Below are 20,029 nucleotides of genomic sequence, written 5' to 3'. Positions count from 1 at the left end.
TGAATGTACACTGTTTACTTAGGATAGACTCATAGAAATGGAATTGCAGTGTCAAACGAAGGGTTAGTACTTTCAAAAGGCTCTTGCTGTATACATTGTCAAAATGCCTACCAGAACAGTGATGTCAACTTCTCTCACCAGGGCATGAGAGCCTGTGTCACTGCATCCTTGCAGGCGATGGATGTTCTAATGCTACATATCTTTACTAGTTAGGAAGGTAAAAATGCTGGTGTGGGGGTTCAATACCTGCATCCCACTCCACCTGTTCCTCATTTCTCACCTCCTACCAGCTCCTGACTCCATCTCCCCTCCTCAGACTTCGTTCTCCTTGAGCGAGCAGATGTTTTTCTAGCTCTGCAAGTTTTCACTTCTCCAACCTCAGCCAGACGTGACCCAGTCTGGCAGAGGTCTGGGTCATGTCTGGCTGAGGTTGGAGAAATGGGGTTGCCTTTAGGATTCCAGGACCAGACGAGGTCTGCCTTTGGTAGAGAAACAAGTAGGAATGAAGCGTGGGTGTGTCTGGCTGTGGGACTCAGGGCTCTCCCAGGGAACTGGGGCTCCAGACCTATCTGTACCTGGTGACCCAGAGCCACCCCGAGTCTCTCCAACCCAAACTCAGCTTCTGCCCCCATAATGCTCATCCTCCTGTGATCCCCCTCTTGGGTACCATGATCTACCTGGCCATCCAAGACAGAAATCTGTGGGTCACCCCTGACTCCACCTATTTCCACCCCCCACATCTGATAAATCACGCTATGTTTAATTAATTAATTGATGAGTTGCCTGGCCATTTAGCCTTCCAAATTTCCAGGTAATTAGAACTTTTTTTAAGGTTGTAAGAGACAGAAGCCCATCTTCGGTGACCATAGCAGAGAAAGGGATCGTTGGCTTATAGAATTGAGAAGCCCACGGAGAGGGTCTGGCTGCAATAGTGGCGAGTCCAGAGATTCAAAAGATGGCTCTGGGGATCCCTCTCACTGGATCGTGCTCTACTTTCCTCTGTGATTCCCTAGTGTCCAGGGAGGTGCCCCCAGCCTGGTGGAAAAGATGCCCTTGGTAGGTCCAGCCTTCCATGCTTCTTCCGACCAGTGGTCCAGCCTCCTTTTTTTTTTCTTTTTTTGAGACGGAGTCTCGCTCTGTCGCCCAGGCTGGAGTGCAGTGGCGCAATCTTGGCTCACTGCAACCTCCGCCTCCTGGGTTCACGCCATTCTCCTGCCTCAGCCTCCCGAGTAGCTGGGACTGCAGGCACCCACCACTGCGCCCGACTAATTTTTTGCATTTTTAGTAGACACGGGGTTTCACCGTGTTAGCCAGGATGGTCTCGATCTCCTGACCTCGTGATCCACTCGCCTTGGCCTCCCAAAGTGCTGAGATTACAGGCATGAGCCACCACGCCTGGCCCAGCCTCCTTTTTCTTTTTCGAGACAGAGTCTCACTCTGTCATCTAGGCTGGAGTGCAGTGGCACGATCTTGGTTCACTGCAACCTCCGCCTCCCAGGTTCAAGTGATTCTCCTACCTCAGCCTCCTGAGTAGCTGGGATTACAGGTGCGTGCCGCCACACCTGGCTAATTTTTGTATTTTTTTTAGTAGAGATGCGGTTTCACTATGTTGGCCAAGCTGGTCTTGAATTCCTGACCGCAGGTGATCCTCCCATCTCAGCCTCCCAAAGTGCTGGGATTATAGGCATGAGCCACCATGCCTGGCCTCAGCCTCCTGATCAGCCCCCATAAGGAATCTGAGCGACCCTGATCGTGTCATGTGCCCTCTCTGAAGTCAATTGCTGTGCCCAGAATATGGGACACTCTGATAGCCCCGTGAGTCATGCACACGCCTCGACAGGGCCAAGATGGGCCCAGCTCTGTACCAGCCCCTTCAATATCACTTGGAGCAGTTTCTCAAAGGACGTAAAGGCAGCACGTATCTATGACATGATCTTTTCTAACAGTTTTTCTGCTCCCCATCCCTGCTGTCACAACCCTACCCTCTCACACCTGGATCACTGTGAACACCTCCAAACTGCTATCTCTGCCCCAGCGGGCACACTCCCCATCGCAGCCAGGCCCCTAGCACCTCAGGAGACTCTTGACTGTGAGTGCACTTGGAGGTCCCTGAATCCTGCTTGCTAGGGAACGTTTGGAAGGAAAGATGCAACTCTGAAGAAACCTCCTGTTCACAGATTAAAGACTAGGCATTGAGGAGCAGCTGTGTCACTAGGGCAAAGGGTAACGTACAGGCCTGCCCAGTCCTGGCCCTTGTGTACTTCATGCACCCTTGGGCTTCTGGTTCCTCCTGTCTCTCTCTGTTGTCTCATTTCTGGGACACCGTGGGCAGCGTGGGAGCATGCTTCATGGGTTTGGCCTGGGAATAAAAACCATGGCCAGGCGCGGTGGCTCACGCCTGCAATCCCAGCACTTTGGGAGACCGAGGTGGGTGATCACCTGAGGTCAGGAGTTCGAAACCTTCCTGGCCAACGTGGTGAAACCCCATCTCTACTAAAAATACAAAAATTAGCTGGGCGTGGTGGCATGCACCTGTAATCCCAGCAACTTGGGAGGCTGAGATAGGAGAATCGCTTGAACCTGGCAGGCGCAGTTTGCAGTGAGCTGAGATCGCACCACTGCACTCCAGCCTGGGTGACACAGCAAGACTCTTTCTCAACAAAACAACAACAACAAAAACAACAACAACAACAACAACAAAAAAACCCCCCACAAAAACAGCAAAGGTTGTCCATCTGGTCCTGTTCTCTGCGACCTGTCCTAACGGTGAGATCCCTTTGCATTTCAGCAGGAGGATTCCGGCTTGCATAACGTCATCCTGTGGCCTCCAAACCCTGAGCCCCCACAGGTACTGGGGAATGTGCTGTTCTGCATGGCTTCCCTCTCAGCCCCTTCCTAACGTCTAGATGGTTACAGACATTTGGTGTGGCATGTGCATTTATATATTTAGGTTTTCTCCTCCTCCCTCTTCCGTTGCTTCTTCCATCCACCCCAAATAAGTTGTAAAACACAGTCGAAATTGACAATTTATGTTTAGATTTTTTAGGATAGTATTTTAGTGTGCCTGTCCAAGAACTGGCTTGGTTGATACGTTCCGTGATGCTGAATAAGGCTTATGTTGCCAGCAGAAAGGAATGCAGATGCTGGGAGCAAATACTAACCCCTCCAAACTCTTCTACTTTGATTTCCTTTGTCTGCAAGTGAAGCTGGGAATGGGGTGGTGACCCTATCTTTGCCGCCTGTGAGCAAAACTGATTTGTTGTAAAAGAAGATTAAATTCTGAATCAGCTGCCAGTGTCATGCAACAATGTGCTAGCTGAGTTCCGCTGCTGTGGCTCTGCCCAAAGTGTTTGCCATCCACTGGGGAAGACGGTAAATAAGGAACTTTACGTCACCTCACAGTGCTTTTTCCTGGAGAGGACGTTGAGGTTAGTGTGTATTTATGCGTGTGGTCAGGGTGAGGCTGTAAAACCCCTGGCTCCTCACTGGCCTGCTCTGAAGTCCCCTTCACACCTGGCCAGGCGTGGCAGTCATCCAGGTGAAGTGGTCTTTTTAAAAAGAGTGGGCCAAGTGCGGTGGCTTATACCTGTAATCCCAGCACTTTGGGAGGCTGAGGAGGGCAGATCACTTGAGGTCAGGAGTTCGAGACCAGCCTGACCAACATGGTAAAATCCCGTCTCTACTAAAAATACAAAAATTAGCCGGGTGTGGTGGGGCACACCTGTAATCCCAGCTACTCGGGAGGCTAAGCCTGGAGAATTGCTTGAATCCAGGAAGCAGAGGTTGCAGTGAGCCGAGATCATGCCACTGCACACTCCAGCCTGGGTGACAGAGTGAGACTCTGTCTCAAAAAAAAAAAAAAAAAAGAGCTGTTCTCCCCTGGAGGATGGCTGTTAGGTGGGTGCACTTGATGCATTTGTTTCTCTGCATATCCCAGCAAGGAGTGATGTTTAAGATTGTGAAATAACCATTTGCATAGAGCATTGTGAAGCCTTTTCATACGTGTGAGTTCATCTGCTTCTCTTCATTATTCCATGAGCTGGGCTGATGACTCATGTTTTATAGACTCAGAAGGAGGCTCAGAAGGTTAATCATCCCAGGTCATTTGGGTGAGTGGAGGAGTGAGAACTAGAACCCTGGGTCACTAAGGCTGCTGGGCCAGTCATTTCCAAACTGGGTTCTGGGAAATCCTGGAACCAACAGCAATGCTTCCTGGATCGGCCCAGAACAAAGAGGAAGTGGAGAGGGGAGAATCCAGTTCCCTGCACCCCGACCTTCCATCAGCGCAACTTACCCTATATGGCCTTATATTGCAAGATGGCTCTTAGAAGAAAATGTTTTGGGGCGGGGCGCAGTGGCTCACGCCTGTAATCTCAGCACTTTGGGAGGCCGAGGTGGGTGGATCACAGGGTCAGGAGTTCGAGACCAGCCCGACCAACATGGTGAAACCCCGTCTTTACTAAAAATACAAAAATTAGCCTGGCGTGGTGGCGCACGCTTGTAATCCCAGCTACATAGGAGGCTGAGGCAGGAGAATCGCTTGAACCTGGGAGGCAGAGGTTGCAGTGAGCCGAGATCACACCACTGCACTCCAGCCTGGGCAATAGAGCAAGACTCCATCTCAAAAAAAAAAAAAAAAAAGTTTTGGAATCAGAGTTGGAAAGAAACACTGATCTGGTGCACCTCCATTATTTTTCAGTTTTGTGCATGGTGGATCCGAGGGACAAGGCACTTGCTCACTGCCATAAATCAGTGGCAGGTTGGAGACAAGAAGCTGTCTTGGGGGATCCTCGTCCAGGCTCCTATGGGTGTCCCTGTCAGGGGAAGAGCACTTTGTCCAGCTCCATCTCACAGAGGGCTTCCATAGTGTTTTGCAGCAGAGCTCAAGAGCTCAGTCACAAGCTCCCACGTCGTGACGTGACGTGGATATGGTTTTTTATTGGCTTGGTGGACATTTGGGAAGCCCCTCCCTGCTGGGCATCTGGTACTTATTTAGGTGCTGTGATCTCTAGAGAAGCAAGACAAACAAGGGCCCTGCTCTCTGGAACTTACAGCCAATTGAGGAGTCAGATAAGTAAGTGAATAAACAGACATCAGTGAGTAAATACATTTGAATCTTTATTACATGTGTATTGTTTACCAGGCATTGCTCTAGTACTTGACAATCAGCAGTGAACAATTCAGCTGTGATCTGCTCGAATGAAGCTTCCTTATGAGGCACTAATAGGCAAAAAACACATCATAAAATTTCCAATGGTAACCACAGTCGGGGGTGGTATTTATTTTATTATTATTATTATTTTTATTTATTTATTTTTTGAGACAGAGTCTCGCTCTGTCACCCAGGCTGGAGTTCAGTGGCGCGATCTCGGCTCACTGCAAGCTCCGCCTCCTGGGTTCACACCATTCTCCTGCCTCAGCCTCTCGAGTAGCTAGGACTACAGGCGCCCGCCACCACACCCGGCTAATTTTTTATATTTTTAGTAGAGACGGGGTTTCACTGTGTTAGCCAGGATGGTCTCGATCTCCTGACCTCGTGATCCACCAGCCTCGGCCTCCCAAAGTGCTGGGATTACAGGCGTGAGCCACCACACCAGCCTTATTTTTTTATTATTGCGGTAAAATATATATAACATAAGACTTACCATTGTAACCATTTTTAAGTGGACAGTTCACTGGAATTAAGTGCATTGCAGTGCAACCATCACCGCCATCCGTCTCCAGAACTTTTTCATCTTCTCAAACTGAAACTCTGTGCCCACATTCTCCCTCTCCCCAACCCTTGAGAACCTTTCTTTCCTTCTCTCCTTCCTTTCCTCCTTCCTTCCTTCCTTCCGACTGGGTCTTATTCTGTCGCCGAGGATGGAGTGCAGTAGTGTAATCATAGTTCACTACAACCTCGAATTCCTGGGCTCAATCAGTCCTCCCTCCTCAGCCTCCCTAGTAGCTAGGTTTATAGACATGTGCTACTGCAGCCGGCTGCTTTGTTTCTGTGAATTAAACTACCGTAGGTATCTCATATAAGTGGAATCATATAGTATTTGTATGTGATTATTATTTCATTTTTGTGACTGGCTTATTTCACTAAAGCATAATGTCCTCAAGGCTCACCCATGTTGCTGCATGTTGGAATTTCCTTTCTCTATAAGGCCGAATGATATTCCATTGTATGTATAGACCACATTTTGCTAATCCATTCCTTTTTTTTTTTTTTTTTTTGAGACAGAGTCTCGCTCTGTCACTCAGGCTGGAGTGCAGTGGCTCGATCTTGGCTCACTGCAAGCTCTGCCTCCCGGGTTCACGCCATTCTCCTGCCTCAGCCTCCTGAGTAGCTGGGACTACAGGCGCCCACCACCAAGCCCGGCTAATTTTTTGTATTTTTTAGTAGAGACGGGGTTTCACCGTGTTAGCCAGGATGGTCTCGATCTCCTGACCTGGTGATCTGCCTGCCTTGCCCTCCCAAAGTGCTGGGATGACAGGCGTGAGCCACTGTGCCCGGCATTCCATCATTCTTTTTTTTTTTTTTTTTTTTTTGAGACAGAGTCTCACTCTGTCACCCAGGCTGGAGTGCAGTGGCCGAGATCTCGGCTCATTGCAACCTCCGCCTCTCAAGTTCAAGTGATTCTCATGCCTCAGCCTCCCGAGTAGCTGGGATTACAGGCGTGCACCATCACATCTGGCTAATTTTTGTATTTTTAGTAGATGGACAGTTGGGTTGCTTCCACCTTTTGACTATTGTGAATAATGCTGTGATGAATATGGGTGTCCACGTAAGTATCTGAACATCTGCTTTCTATTCTTTTGGGTATATACCTAGAAGTGGAATTGCTAGATCATACGATAATTCTATGTTTAAGTTTTTGAGGAACCACTAAACTTTTCCACAGCAGCTGCACCATTTTACATTTCCACTAGCACTGTACGAATGTTCCAGTTTCTCTACATCCTCACCAACACTTGTTACTTTGTTGTTTTTTTTTTTGAGACGGAGTCTCGCTCTGTCGCCCAGGCTAGAGTGCAGTGGCGCGATCTCGGCTCACTGGAAGCTCCGCCTCCCGGGTTCACGCCATTCTCCTGCCTCAGCCTCTCCGAGTAGCTGGGACTACAGGCGCCCGCCACCACGCCCGGCTAATTTTTTGTATTTTTAGTAGAGATGGGGTTTCACCGTGGTCTCGATCTCTTGACCTCGTGATCCGCCCGCCTCAGCCTCCCAAAGTGCTGGGATTACAAGCGTGAGCCACTGCGTCCGGCCCTCTTTTTTTTTGTTTTTTGTTTTTTTGTTTGTTTGTTTGTTTGTTTGTTTGTTTTTTAAATTACAGTCGTGCTTGTGGGTGTGAAGTAGTGTCATTGTGGTTGGGGCTATTTTTGATGAAGTGCAGGGGACAGCTCTCTGTAGAGACCTGGTGTAATGACGAGACAGCCACATAAGGTTCTGGAAAAGGAACATTCTGGAATAAGGTAACAGGTGTGTATGGTATAGGAATAGTGTAACAGGTATGGGAGGAATGAGCTTGCTGTACTTTAAGATCAGCAAAGAAGGCCAGCGTGGCTGGAGAAAAGTGGATGAGGCAAATTATGGTGAGCTGTGCAGCCAGGGAGGTGGGTGAGGGCTCAGTTTTGTAGGTCCCGACCAGCCCTGGTAAGCAGTCTGGCTTTCTTCTACCTGTGGTACAAAGCCATGGTGATAAAAGAGCATTTCACTGGGATTTGAGCCTGTGTGCTCACTCACCATGGGGGTGAGACCCAGCAGTCAGGGCTCCCTAAGGAGGAAGCAGAGTGGCTGACGGTGAACTTGTGCCCAGCTCTATCTGGGCTCAGCGGACTTGAGACTCAGCACTCAGCCAGACTGAGCTCTCCATAACCGGCCAATTGGAAACTGACAAGCGAAGGACTGGTTAAAACCAACCAACCACATTTCCTTGTAAAACTCCCTGGCTTTTGCTTTGTTGAGTCCCCGTGGCTTGTTCAGGGAGGTGGTCTTTGAGCCTTTGCAGGGGCTGCAGTCCCTCACGTATACCCATCCGTGTGAGTAAATCTCCTCTGCTTCATGCTCAGGGTCTTTGGTTATTCTTTGCATCTCGACCGTCACGGTGCCTGAGTCTTTCTCTTATACACAACAGTCAAGGGGCTGAGCGCCTCAGCTGTGTTTGGCTCATTATTCTGGATGGGGCTGAGGTCCTGGGATAATAGAGAGCAAGAAGCCCGGGAGGCCAGAGGCTCCCAGGTGAGGCTTTTTGTTGGTTTTTGTTTGTTTGTTTGTTTTTGTCGGAGATACCTCAGAGAGTAAAAGGAGTGCGGTCAGTAGCATCGTAACCAAACCAAAGCTTCAGTCACTCACACTTGTACAGTCCAATTAACAAGAGCTACAGGAGTTTGAGACTAGCCTGTGCAACATGGTGAGACCCCCGTCTCTACTAAAAATACAAAAAATTAGCAGGGTGTGGTGGTGTGCACCTGTGGTCCCAGCTATTCGGGAGGCTGAGGTGGGAGGATCACTTAAGCCCTGGGGGAAGAGGGAGCAGAGGTTGCAGTGAGCCAAGATGGTGCCACTGCACTCCAGCCTGGGTGACAAGAGTGAGACCTTGTCTCAAAAAACAAATAAACAAACACGCAAACCAAAAAACAAGAGTGAGGGCTGACATGAAAAAAGTGACTTTTTATTCTAAAGCTTAGCTTAGGGGGTTTTCCCTAAGGTTTCTGATTATAAGGGCACTGCTTTGCTTTTGGGGCAGAAAGCAGGGACTTTTAAAGGGGGGACTTTGCATGTACAGCAGGCGGGGAGGGAGCGAGTAGGTGGGGGACCACAGGACTCACTTCAGTGCCTTATCCACCAGGTGGTCCAGCTGGCACAAAACTAGGTTCTAAGGTGGTCATTGTCTTTTTTTTTTTTTTTTTTTTTTTTGAGAAGGAGTCTCGCTCTTTCACCCAGGCTGGAGTGCAGTGGCGCGATCTCGGCTCACTGCAGGCTCCGTCCCCCGGGGTTCACACCATTCTCCTGCCTCAGCCTCCCGCGTAGCTGGGACTACAGGCGCCCGCCACCTTGCCCGGCTAATTTTTTTGTATTTTTTAGTAGAGACGGGGTTTCACCGTGTTAGCCAGGATGGTCTCGATCTCCTGACCTCGTGATCCGCCCGCCTCGGCCTCCCAAAGTGCTGGGATTGCAGGCGTGAGCCACCGCGCCCGGCCAGCTCTCCAGGTGGGAAAGAGTTCCGTCGTGGGCGTACTTGAGGTTGGAAATTGACAGTTGTCTCTTGAGGCAATCTCCTGGTGGGAGAGCTTTCTGGCTCTGGAGCTTCTAAGTGAGCACATAGTCAGATAAGCTTGTCCTATAGGGAGTGTCTGGTGAAGGGAAGGTCAAGGTTATAAGGTTATAATTGCATTTCTAAAGAGCTAAGTAGGAAGTGAGGAACATGAGAAAAGAAGGAGAGAGAAAGGAAAAAAAAAATTAAAACCATTTTCTTTCTCTTAGAAAAATGAGATACTGAGTTACAGCATCATAGCATTAAAGGGACATTGAGTTTTGCAGGTGGGGGAAGTGAAATGGCTTAGAAAGAACATTAGAGGGGGCACAAGGTTCCTGACTCTATTTTGTGTTTTTTGCTTTTTTTCTGTTTTGTTCTGATATGGAGTCTCACTCTGTCAGCCAGGCTGGAGTGCAGTGGCACAATCTTGGCTCACTGTAACCTCTGCCTCCTGGGTTCAAGTGATTCTCCTGCCTGAGCCTCCGGAGTAGCTGGGATTACAGGCACGCGCCACCACGCCTGGCTAATTTTTGTGTTTTTAGTAGAGATGGGGCTTCACCATGTTGGCCATCCTGGTCTCGAACTCCTGACCTGAGGTGATCCGCTCACCTTGGCCTCCCAAAGTACTGGGATTACAGGTGTGAGCCACTGTGCTGGCCTCCTGACTCTATTTTGAAGCCATGATCTTCTGGGCTTGTGGAAGGAAAATCAGCCTCCTCTTGAGAGGGTCGGAACCTGGTAGGTTCTCAGAGGGCAGCTGGTGTGGGTAAGGTGGGAAGGTTAAGGGTCTGTTCCGTGATGATCCTGGGGTATGAGGGTTCAGGCTGCTGATCTAAGTGCAGAAAAAGGCGTGGGAATTGGAAGGTGGGAGTGGAGAGAAGGTCAGATGAGGCAGCAGCATCTCGGGCGGCCGGAGATGTGGGATTGGGGGACAACAAGTGCCTGGGAGGACTGGGCCTTCAGGCAGACGAGGGAGGCAGGGAGGTAAGCACAACAACAGCCCCAAATCCTGAAGGTGGGCTTCACAGTTGTTCAGTTCTGGAGAGCCCTACAGGGGACATCCTAGCTCCAAGCTCCAAGCATGTGGATTTCAGAAGGGAAGGGAACCCTAACCCCTGCATTACCACTTTCTGGAGTTCCCCTTGGCCATGGAGCTGTCATGATTCCCATTTATAGCTCTGACCGTGTGGGGAGGAAGAAAAGACATTCAATCCTATTGTTATAATGATCTGACTTAAGAACATGTCATCAGGCCGGGCGCGGTGGCTCAAGCCTGTAATCCTAGCACTTTGGGAGGCCGAGGTGGGCGGATCACGAGGTCAGGAGTTTGAGACCATCCTGGCCAACATAGTGAAACCCTGTCTCTACTAAAAATACAAAAAAATTAGCAGGGCGTGGTGGCGGGCGCCTGTAGTCCCAGCTACTCGGGAGGCTGAGGCAGGAGAATGGCGTGAACCCGGGAGGCAGAGCTTGCAGTGAGCCGAGATGGTGCCACTGCACTCCAGCCTGGGGGACAGAGCCAGACTCTGACTCAAAAAAAAAGAACATGTCATCATTCAGTCACTCCATTCTAACACTTCTATTGTCTGGGTGTTTTTGTAGCAAGTCACAAAAAACATAATTTTCAACTCCAGAAACTGTGATCAATGCTATGAAGCAAGAAGACAGGTGCACAGACCCCAGACCTAGCCTGGGTGTCAAGGAAGGCGCTCCTGGGGAGCTGATGTTTGAGCTCAGAGCTGCAAATGAGCAGGAAGTAGGCGACATCAGAAGGACCCAGAGCCAGCTCAGCAGGCACACCTCTCCCAGCTTGGGCAGGTCTCCCCAGGTCGGGTCCCTGCTCTGTGTACAAGACGTGGTCTGAATGAGGTTTGCTCCTGGAGGAGACCTCAGCACTGTGGACATCTGAGGAACAGGGGACCGGGAGGACAGGAGAATCTGTGTATGCGAGCCATCCCCAGGGTCTGGTCATGAAAGGCTGAGGTTGTCTGTTGCTCAGGCCCTGTGTGGTTATTGTTACTTTGCTTGACAGATGAAAGTGCCATATATATGTGCACATCTTGTTTAAAGCTATGCTTGGTGCTCTAAGGTTAACCTGAAGGTCCCTTCTTTAGCTCTTGAGGAACTCAAGGAACTCAGCATTACAGCAACACTCAGCCAGTGCAGGACAGGCAGCTTTTCCCAATATTCCACAGGCTGCAGGTGGGCATCTGGGCTGCTTTAACTGTGTTTAATGTGAAAGAAGTTGAGCAAAGAGCAAATTAAGCAACACGAATTAATTCAATCTTGATGACAGCAGAGAGTTTCCTTTCTTTTTTTTTTTTTTCTTGTAATGAGACAGAGTCCTGCTTTGTTACCCAGGCTGGAGTGCAATGGCGCGAACTCGGCTCACTGCAACCTCCGCCTCCTGGGTTCAAGCAGTTCTCCTGTTTCAGCATCCTGAGTAGCTGGGATTACAGGTGCACGCCGCCACGCCTGGCTAACTTTTTGTATTTTAGTGGAGACAGGGTTTCACCGTGTTGCCCAGGCCAGTCTCGAACTCCTGAGCTCAGGCGACCCACCCACCTTGGCCTCCCAAAGTGCTAGGATTACAGGTGTGAGCCACTGCACCCGGCCTTGACAGCACAGAGTTTCTTTACTGTCACCTGTCTGCTCCCACAGCCCCTGCTGTGGGGTTCCCCCAGCCCAGAGGATCGGTGCTAGTTTTCACTGGCACGATTACTCAAGTATGTGAACGGCACGGCTCCAGGTTTTGGCCAGATGCATCTTCTGAATAAAGTGTAAAATGTTAACTTTGGGAGGAGCTGTTCTTTTATTTTATTTTCTTTTTCTCTTTTTTTTTTGAGACAGAGTCTCGCTCTGTCACCTAGGCTGGAGTGCAGTGGCGTGATCTCGGCTCACTGCAAGCTCTGCCTCCCGGGTTCACTCCATTCTCCGGCCTCAGCCTCCCGAGTAGCTGGGACTACAGGCACCTGCCACCACGCCCACCTAATTTTTTGTATTTTTAGTAGAGATGGAGTTTCACCGTGTTAGCCAGGTTGGTCTTGATCTCCTGACCTCGTGATCTGCCTGTTTCGGCCTCCCAAAGTGCTGGGATTACAGGCATGAGCCACCACACCCGGCCTTTTTTTCTTCTTTTTGAGACAGTCTCACTCTGTCGCCCAGGCTGGAGTTCAGTGGCACAGTCTCAGCTCACTGCAACCTCTGCCTCCAGGTTCAAGTGATTCTCCTGCCTCAGCCTCCCAAGTAGCTGGGATTACAGGTCTCTGCCACCATGCCCAGCTAATTTTTGTATTTTTAGTAGAGATGGGGTTTCACCATGTTGGCCAGGCTGTTCTCAAACTCCTGACCTCAAGTGATCCACCTGCCTCAGCCTCCCAAAGTGCTGGAATTACCTGCTTGAGCCATTGCACCCAGCCTGAACTTCTGATTAACTCCTTTTGCTCTAAGCTGAGATAGCCACCGGGGCTCTTCATTAATGAGTTTTGAATCTGTTTCTTCTTTATACAATAACAACCAGCATGTACAATGTCTACGTGGTCTAGCCTTGTCCTTTATTTAACCTTCAGAACAACCCAGCAGTTATGACCCCCATTCTACAGATACAGTACTGGAGGTGTAGAACCCAGAGACTTACAGCTAAATAAGCAGTGAAGCTTGGGTTTCAGAACAATTGGACACAGCTTCCTGCCTGCTCATTCTTAAACGATGCTGCTGTAGCATGAAAATGAGTGGATACAGGGATTCTAGAGGGGCAAAATAAATAAAGTTTATGTCTGCACTTTAAGTATAATCAAATAAACATCACAGCATGATATAGGCCATCCTGACATGCCCAGCTCTTTGAATAAAGAGACTCTCCCTTTTATTTGTACAGTTGTTGTTTACAAGGCATTCCTGTCACCCACTGAGGTAGGGAAGGGCAGAGATTGTGGTCCCCAGTTTATTGACAGAGAGATAGAGGCTTAGAGAGAGGAACTGATCTGACCAAGGGCACATGGATTTGGGTTTTCTGACCTCGTCCAATTCTCTTTAAGTCATATTGTTTCTAAAATATTAAATACATGCAGGTCATCAATATTGTGTATGTTTTTGAAGCCTTTAGTCTGCCCTCTACAGACTAAAGACATCAGAACTTGTCACCTCTTACATCTTTGAGGTTCCTGAGTCCTTTTAGGGTAATGACCACCGCTTGTGACCCAAATGCTTCTGAGGAAGGGAAGGCAGATATCGTTTACTAAATATCACTCATTCATTCACTAAATTCAAAATTCCATGAGGGTAGTAGGAACCATGTCTCTCTTTTTTATAATTAATCTCTTTCTTTCTTTCTTTCTTTCTTTCTTTCTTTCTTTCTTTCTTTCTTTCTTTCTTTCTTTCTTTCTTATTGTTTTTCTTTCTCTCTCTTTCTCTCTCTCTCTTTTTCTCTCTTTCTTTCTTTCTTTCTTTGACAGAGTCTCACTCTGTTGCCCAGACTGGAGTGCAGTGCACAATCTTGGCTTACTGCAACCTCTGCCTCCCAGCTTCAAGTGATTCTTGTGTTTCAGCCTCCTGAGTAGCTGGGACTACAGGTGCCCACCACCACACCTGGCTAATTTTTGTACTTTTAGTAGAGATGAGGTTTCGCCATATTGGCCAGGCTGGGTTCGAACTCCTGACCTCAAGTGATCTGCCCACCTCGGCCTCCCAAAGTGCTGGGATTACAGGCATGAGCCACCGTGCCTGGCCAAATTTTACTTTAGAGTATTTTCAGATTTACAGAAAAGTTGCAAAGATTGTACGGAGAACTCCCATATAGATGCTTTCTCAGCTTCTCCTAAAGTTAACATTTTACAGCATGGCTGTTTTAGTCATCAGTGTCTAACCCGAACCTAGACTCAGCCCTCACTATTCATGAGGCATAATCATCAAAACACACGTCAAACTCTATTCTGTTATTTTCTGTCTTTTAAAGGAAGAGTGAGGACTCAAACCCAGCTCTCTCAGACTTCGAAGCTTATTCATTTCTTCTGCTCTATCGTGCTGTAACACATCAGAAAACATTCCTTTTGTGGAAAGCTGAAATCCCACCCTGGCAGCCTTTCGCTCGTTGGCCTGACAGAGTGCCTGCTAGGTTAGGCTGAGGTGTCCTCTGCAACCTGTATTCGTCAATCTTTTGTACCCCCTTGGAGGGGAAGAAACATTTGGGATGGTCTAGCAGAACTGGTGTGAGTATTTGCCTTCCCTTGACAGGGAAGATGGGCAGCCGGCTGGCTGTAGCACAGAGCATGTGTTCATCCTCCATATTTGGCCAGCCTGGCAGTTGTTTCTGAAATCCGATTCCTAATGCCATGGGGATGACCTTTGGTCTACTTCCCAGCATTCACCTGCAGTCAAGCTGCTCCCAAGGAGCTCGTTCAAAGAGGGGGCGACTTGGGCAGACACTCTGGTCATGATCTAACCATGTTAATTAAGCATGGTTTAATTAACTCTATTGGCATGACCGGTAAGCAGTGGTCTAGAGTGATGGAGCATTTAAGAGGTAAGTGGAATTTTTTTTTTTTTTTGATGGTGAAATGCTTTAGCTCTTTACAAAGTATATTTTTTAGGACTGGAAAATTGCCGTAACTGTTTAAAGATTGCTTTAAAATAGACTCCAGGCTCTGGAGTGTTCCAGAGCCAACGAAAGACTGTTTGTTTACTCAAGCAATGGCAGCAAAGGAAAGATTTGAAGAAGCAACTGGGCGAGTCCACGTGTCCTGTAAGGCTTGCCAATTGTTTTTCCAGCCTGCGATTTGGAAGTGTAAAGGGTAACTTTAGAAATGCATGCTGTTTTGCAGTGACGCCTGCTGACACACAGGTCCTTTGGAATCCAATAAGCAATAGAGCTTAAGATTATCTCTAAGACAGGGAACAGGAAGGGGGATTCAAAAGCACTAGGAAATGTGGCAAAAGCGAGAGCTCCCAGGGCTGAGGGTACGTCCTTCGATTTGCAGACATGGCCACCAGACTAAATAAGAATAATCTATTTTTCATACATTCAACAAATATTTATGGACTGCCTCTTCTGTGCCAGGTGCTATTCTGGGCATCAAATCTAGGCTCCTATACCACGTTATTCTCAAATGTCCAGTTCCTTGGAGCGTGGCAGCAAAATGGCAGAGACCATAAAGCAACGGATTCCACTGTATGGCGAAGCAGCATAACGCAGGGACAAGAGCACAGACTCTGGAGCCAAACCATCCTGGTCCAAATCCTGGCTCTACCACTTCCAAGCTGTGTGACCTTGGGCAAGTGGCTTAACCTCTCTGTGCCCAGTATTCTTAGCTATAACATCGGGCTCTAAGGATTGAATGAGTTTAAATATGTAAAGCACTTAAAAGACCAGTACTTGGCACATAGAAAGTGTTCATAATAATTGGGTTGCTGTTGTTGTAGCAGAAAGAGTGCTATGTAGATGCTGGGTGTCAGTATTCTTGTGGAAAGAGCATTGGACTTCAAGGTGGGAGACTTGCAGAGGGCAGGAGGCAAGCCTCTCTCTTTCTTATCTGGAAAATGGAAGCATGATTTTACCTGCCCGGTATAGCTCACGGGGATTTTATAACAATCAGATGGATGTCAAAGAGCTTTGAAAAGTGCAATGTGCCATTCACACAGATAGTTTCGTTGCTTTTAACTCCATTCAGATATGTTTCTGTTGGGGAGAACTAGTATCATTCTTGCAGATTAGCTTTCTATTAGAAAAAGAAGTGGGCCAGGCACCGTGGCTCACACCTGTAATCCCGGCACTTTGGGAGGCTGAGGTGCGTGGATCACGAGGTCAGGAGATCGAGACCAGCCTGGCCAACATGGTGAGACCCCCATCTCTACTAAAAAACATACAAAATTAGCCAGGTGTGGTGGCGCATGCCTGTGGTCCCAGCTATTCAGGAGGCTGAGGCAGGAGAATTGCTTGAACCCGGGAGGCGGAGGTTGCAGTGAGCCGAGATTGCGCCATTGCACTCCAGCCTGGGCAACAAGAGCAAAACTCTGTCTCAAAAATGATAATAATAGGGCCGAGCGCAGTGGCTCATGCCTGTAATCCCAGCACTTTGGGAGGCCAAGGCAGGTGGATCACGAGGTCAGGAGATTGAGACCATCCTGGCTAACATGGTGAAACCCCGTCTCTACTAAAAATACAAAAAATTAGCCGGGTGTGGTGGCGGGCACCTATAGTCCCAGCTACTTGGGAGGCTGAGGCAGGAGAATCACTTGAACCCAGGAGGCGGAGCTTACAGTGAGCCGAGATCTCGCCACTGCACTCCAGCCTGGGCGACAGAGTGAGACTCCGTCTCAAAAAATAATAATAAAAATAAATAATAATTAAAAAAAGAAAGAGAAGTGGAGCTGAAAAGGGAGAGATGCCTGCCTTTTGTTTTTTTCTTCAAAGACAAATCCAAGCCCTTGTTATAGTCCATCTGCCTGAGGAAATGTAGCCCGTGGTCCCTTTCTTCTCCTGGACTTGGAGCAAAGATCTGTCTCCTTATTCCATCTGTTGTTTGCATCTGTCTGGGCTATTATTTGTCTTCTTTCCAGAATTACCTTAAAGAAATCTTGCTCATGGAATACTGGGCGCGAGATTTATCTGTTAAATTATTTGCAAAATATTTTACTGCAGATCATCTGGTGATTGAAAGGGGGGCCTGGCTTCGTGTTAGGAGCTGAGGTTTGCATGGCAGTCAGACAAGTAGGAATTGGGTTAAAATTTCAAAAATGCAGGACCCTGATATAAAAATGCCACTCACTCTGTGTTGTTAATCTTGAGTTATTATAGTAAAATGTGAGAATCATGCATCCAAAGATTTATAATTTATAGATAAAGAATCTTGGCTGAGTGTGGTCGCACCTGTAATTCCAGCACTTTGGGAGGCTGAGGTGGGCAGATCACAAGGTCAGGAGTTCGAGACCAGCTTGGCCAATATGGTGAAACTCGGTCTCTACTAAAAATACAAAAATTAGCTGGGTGTAGTGGTGGGCACCTGTAGTCCCAGCTACTTGGGAGGCTGAGGCAGGAGAATCGCTTGAATCCGGGAGGCACAGGTTGCAGTGAACCGAGATGGTGCCACTAAACTCCAGCCTGGACAACAGAGCTAGACTCCATCTCAAAAAAAAAAAAAAAAAAAAAAGAAGGATCTTTCTCTGAAAATAAGGATTATAGAGTGTGAACTTAAGGTGATTTAAAGTTTCCATGGTCTTGACACTGTCCTATGGGGATGATTGTCTTCTTGGATGCACAGATCAAGAGGCTGAGGCCCCTCGGGGCAGGGCAGGGGCACTCATTAAGGGAATGGCTCAGCCAGCATGGAGGTCAAGCCAACCCCGGGTCAGCAGCCCCCTCTTGTGTGAGGAATCATCCCCAGCTCTTTCTGCCTCCTTCAACACTGCCCCATGGAAAGGATCAAACAGAGATGCCCTGTCCTCGCCCTGGGATCAGAGATAATCGGTTATGTCTAGATTCCACTGCTGTGTGGTCTTGGCCCAGTTACTAAACCTCTCAAAGCCTCAGCTCTAAAACAGGGACACAAATATCCATCTTTCTCTTAACACAGTTGTGCAAATTCAGTGACATAGTTCATGGAAAGATACTGGCCCAGTGCCTGGCGTTAGTAAGTGCTCAATAACAGGAGCGTTTATTGCTGCTGTTGTTTTATTTTCCCCCACATTCTATCCTTCAGCTAAAATGAAGGAAAATTTTTGCATTGTAGTATTCATGTTAGCACTAGAATGTATGGGTGCCTGAGAGATGAAGCATCTTTTATGTTTTACCTTTGGACACAATGGGATGAACACAGATAGCCAACCACTCAGAGAAATGCACCAGGTAGGGGAACCCTAGCCAAAGCTAGCTCGCTCTTCGGGCTGGTGTCTGAAAGTCAAGGACTACAGCCCATCCAACAAGTCTGACGGTCTCAAGAAGTCCCCAGGTGCAGACTAGGCAGATGATTTGCTTTCACATGTCCTGCAGAAACGCCAAGATTAATTTACAAAATCCATAGGCTAGAGGTTGGTAGAGTTTGATGAGTGGGGACCCTCCCTTCCTGGGGGACCTTGGGGGCTGTCTGCTTCACCTCCAGGCAGGAGCCATACCTACTAGCCTCCTTGGGTGCCCTCTGTGTTCACACCCCCACAGCCATGGGACTGGGGTCTGTCTCCCTAGACTGTGAGCAACATGAGGGGAGGAATGGAGCCTTATTTTTTTTTTCTCCTCCCTTTCCTTCCTTCCTCCCTCCCTCTCTCCCTCCCTTCCCTCCTTGCTTCCTCCCTCCCTCCCTCCCTTCCCTCCTTCCCTCTCTCTCCCTCCCTCTGTCCCTCTTCCTTTCTTTTCCTTTCCCCTATTTGTTTCTGTTTCCGTTTTGTAGAGATGGGTTTCACCATGTTGCCCAGGCTGGTCTTGAACTCCTGGGCTCAAGCAGTCTTCCCACCTCGGCTTCCCAAAGTGCTGGGATGGCAGGCATGAGCCACCGCACCCGGCTGGGGAGGCAGTTTCTAATTCACACAATGGCATTGTCTGCTCCCAGGCCATGCATTTGGCCCAGAAGAGTGCCATCTTCTGATTTTCACAAAGGTGCCCATGGGCTAGGGAATGTCTGTTGTACAGATTTGCACCATCTGATAGATTTAAGCAAGGTAGAAAAAAATGAGGTCTTGTGCTATCTTCAAATGTGTGTTCCATGTAACGGGAGTTCTCTAAGGTATCAAACTGTGGCACATAAAGAGTCCTGTGGTCAAGAGGTGAACTCTGAGTTAAAATTCAGTAAGTTATTCTGCTGTAGAACTCAATCTTTACTATGCTAACGTGCATTGTGAATTTCTAAAGGAGGCCTATATTATGTAGCACTTGTCAAAGGTGTTTGACCAGGGAATACTTTGTTTTCCTCCAAGCTAATCTGGTGCAGCTCATCTGGATGAGAGGTGGACCAGGGAATGCACTCTCAGTTGCTAGTGACAGAAATTCAGCTTGTACCCACCTGCTAAGGTGAAAAGGGCAATGCATGCGGCCTCATCATAGAGCTCCCGGATGGCTAGGGCAGAATGAGGCCTTGGCCCAGCAGGGCTGCTCCCTCTGCCTGGCATCTCAGCTTTTCTCTGCCTGCGAACTCTGCCTTCTCTTTCTGTGGCGGCTTCTTCCACCACAGCTGGAAACAAGGCTGCAGGTGACTCCCCAGCTCATCTTCTATAGAACCCCTCATCAGAACTGCCCTGGTTCTTCGGGGAGTCCCGTAGAAGGTCCTGGCTTGACCTGAGTCTCATGTACACTCCAGTGGGCAGGGACATGGGGCACTATGACTGGCATTTTCCATGAGAACCTCAGGGATGGAGGGGATGGGTGGAACTGTCCTTGAAAGAAAGCAGACCCCATCCCAGAACGAGGGGTGCATGTTGTTTGGGGTGGGGGCACAGGGTCACCACTGGGGAAACAAAATGAAAGACAACCAGTGCTTTGGGAAATACGGCTTGGGGCTTACAAAAGCCCTTTCCCTTCGTCTGGTTTTTTTTTTTTTTTTTTTTGAGACGGAGTCTCGCTCTGTCGCCCAGGCTGGAGTGCAGTGGCGCAATCTCGGCTCACTGCAAGCTCTGCCTCCCGGGTTCACGCCATTCTCCTGCCTCAGCCTCTCAGAGTAGCTGGGACTACAGGCGCCCGCCACCACGCCCGGCTAATTTTTTGTATTTTTAGTAGAGACGGGGTTTCATCATGGTCTCAATCTCCTGACCTCGTGATCCGCCCGCCTCAGCCTCCCAAAGTGCTGGGATTACAAGCGTGAGCCACT

General features: G+C 48.6%; 1 protein-coding gene across 1 annotated transcript in view; it reads left to right on the top strand.

Annotated features, from left to right (window-relative positions):
• Window positions 1–20,029, top strand: part of TACC2 (transforming acidic coiled-coil containing protein 2) — a 219,467-nt gene that overhangs the window by 7,913 nt on the left and 191,525 nt on the right. The window lies entirely within an intron of this gene.

This window comes from Hylobates moloch, unplaced genomic scaffold (genome assembly GCF_009828535.3).
Source record: "Hylobates moloch isolate HMO894 unplaced genomic scaffold, HMol_V3 SCAFFOLD_3, whole genome shotgun sequence".
In the NCBI taxonomy this organism is placed as follows: Eukaryota; Metazoa; Chordata; class Mammalia; order Primates; family Hylobatidae; genus Hylobates; species Hylobates moloch.
The sequence above is the reverse complement of the archived record's forward strand: the minus strand, read 5'-3'. Positions and strand labels throughout refer to the sequence as shown.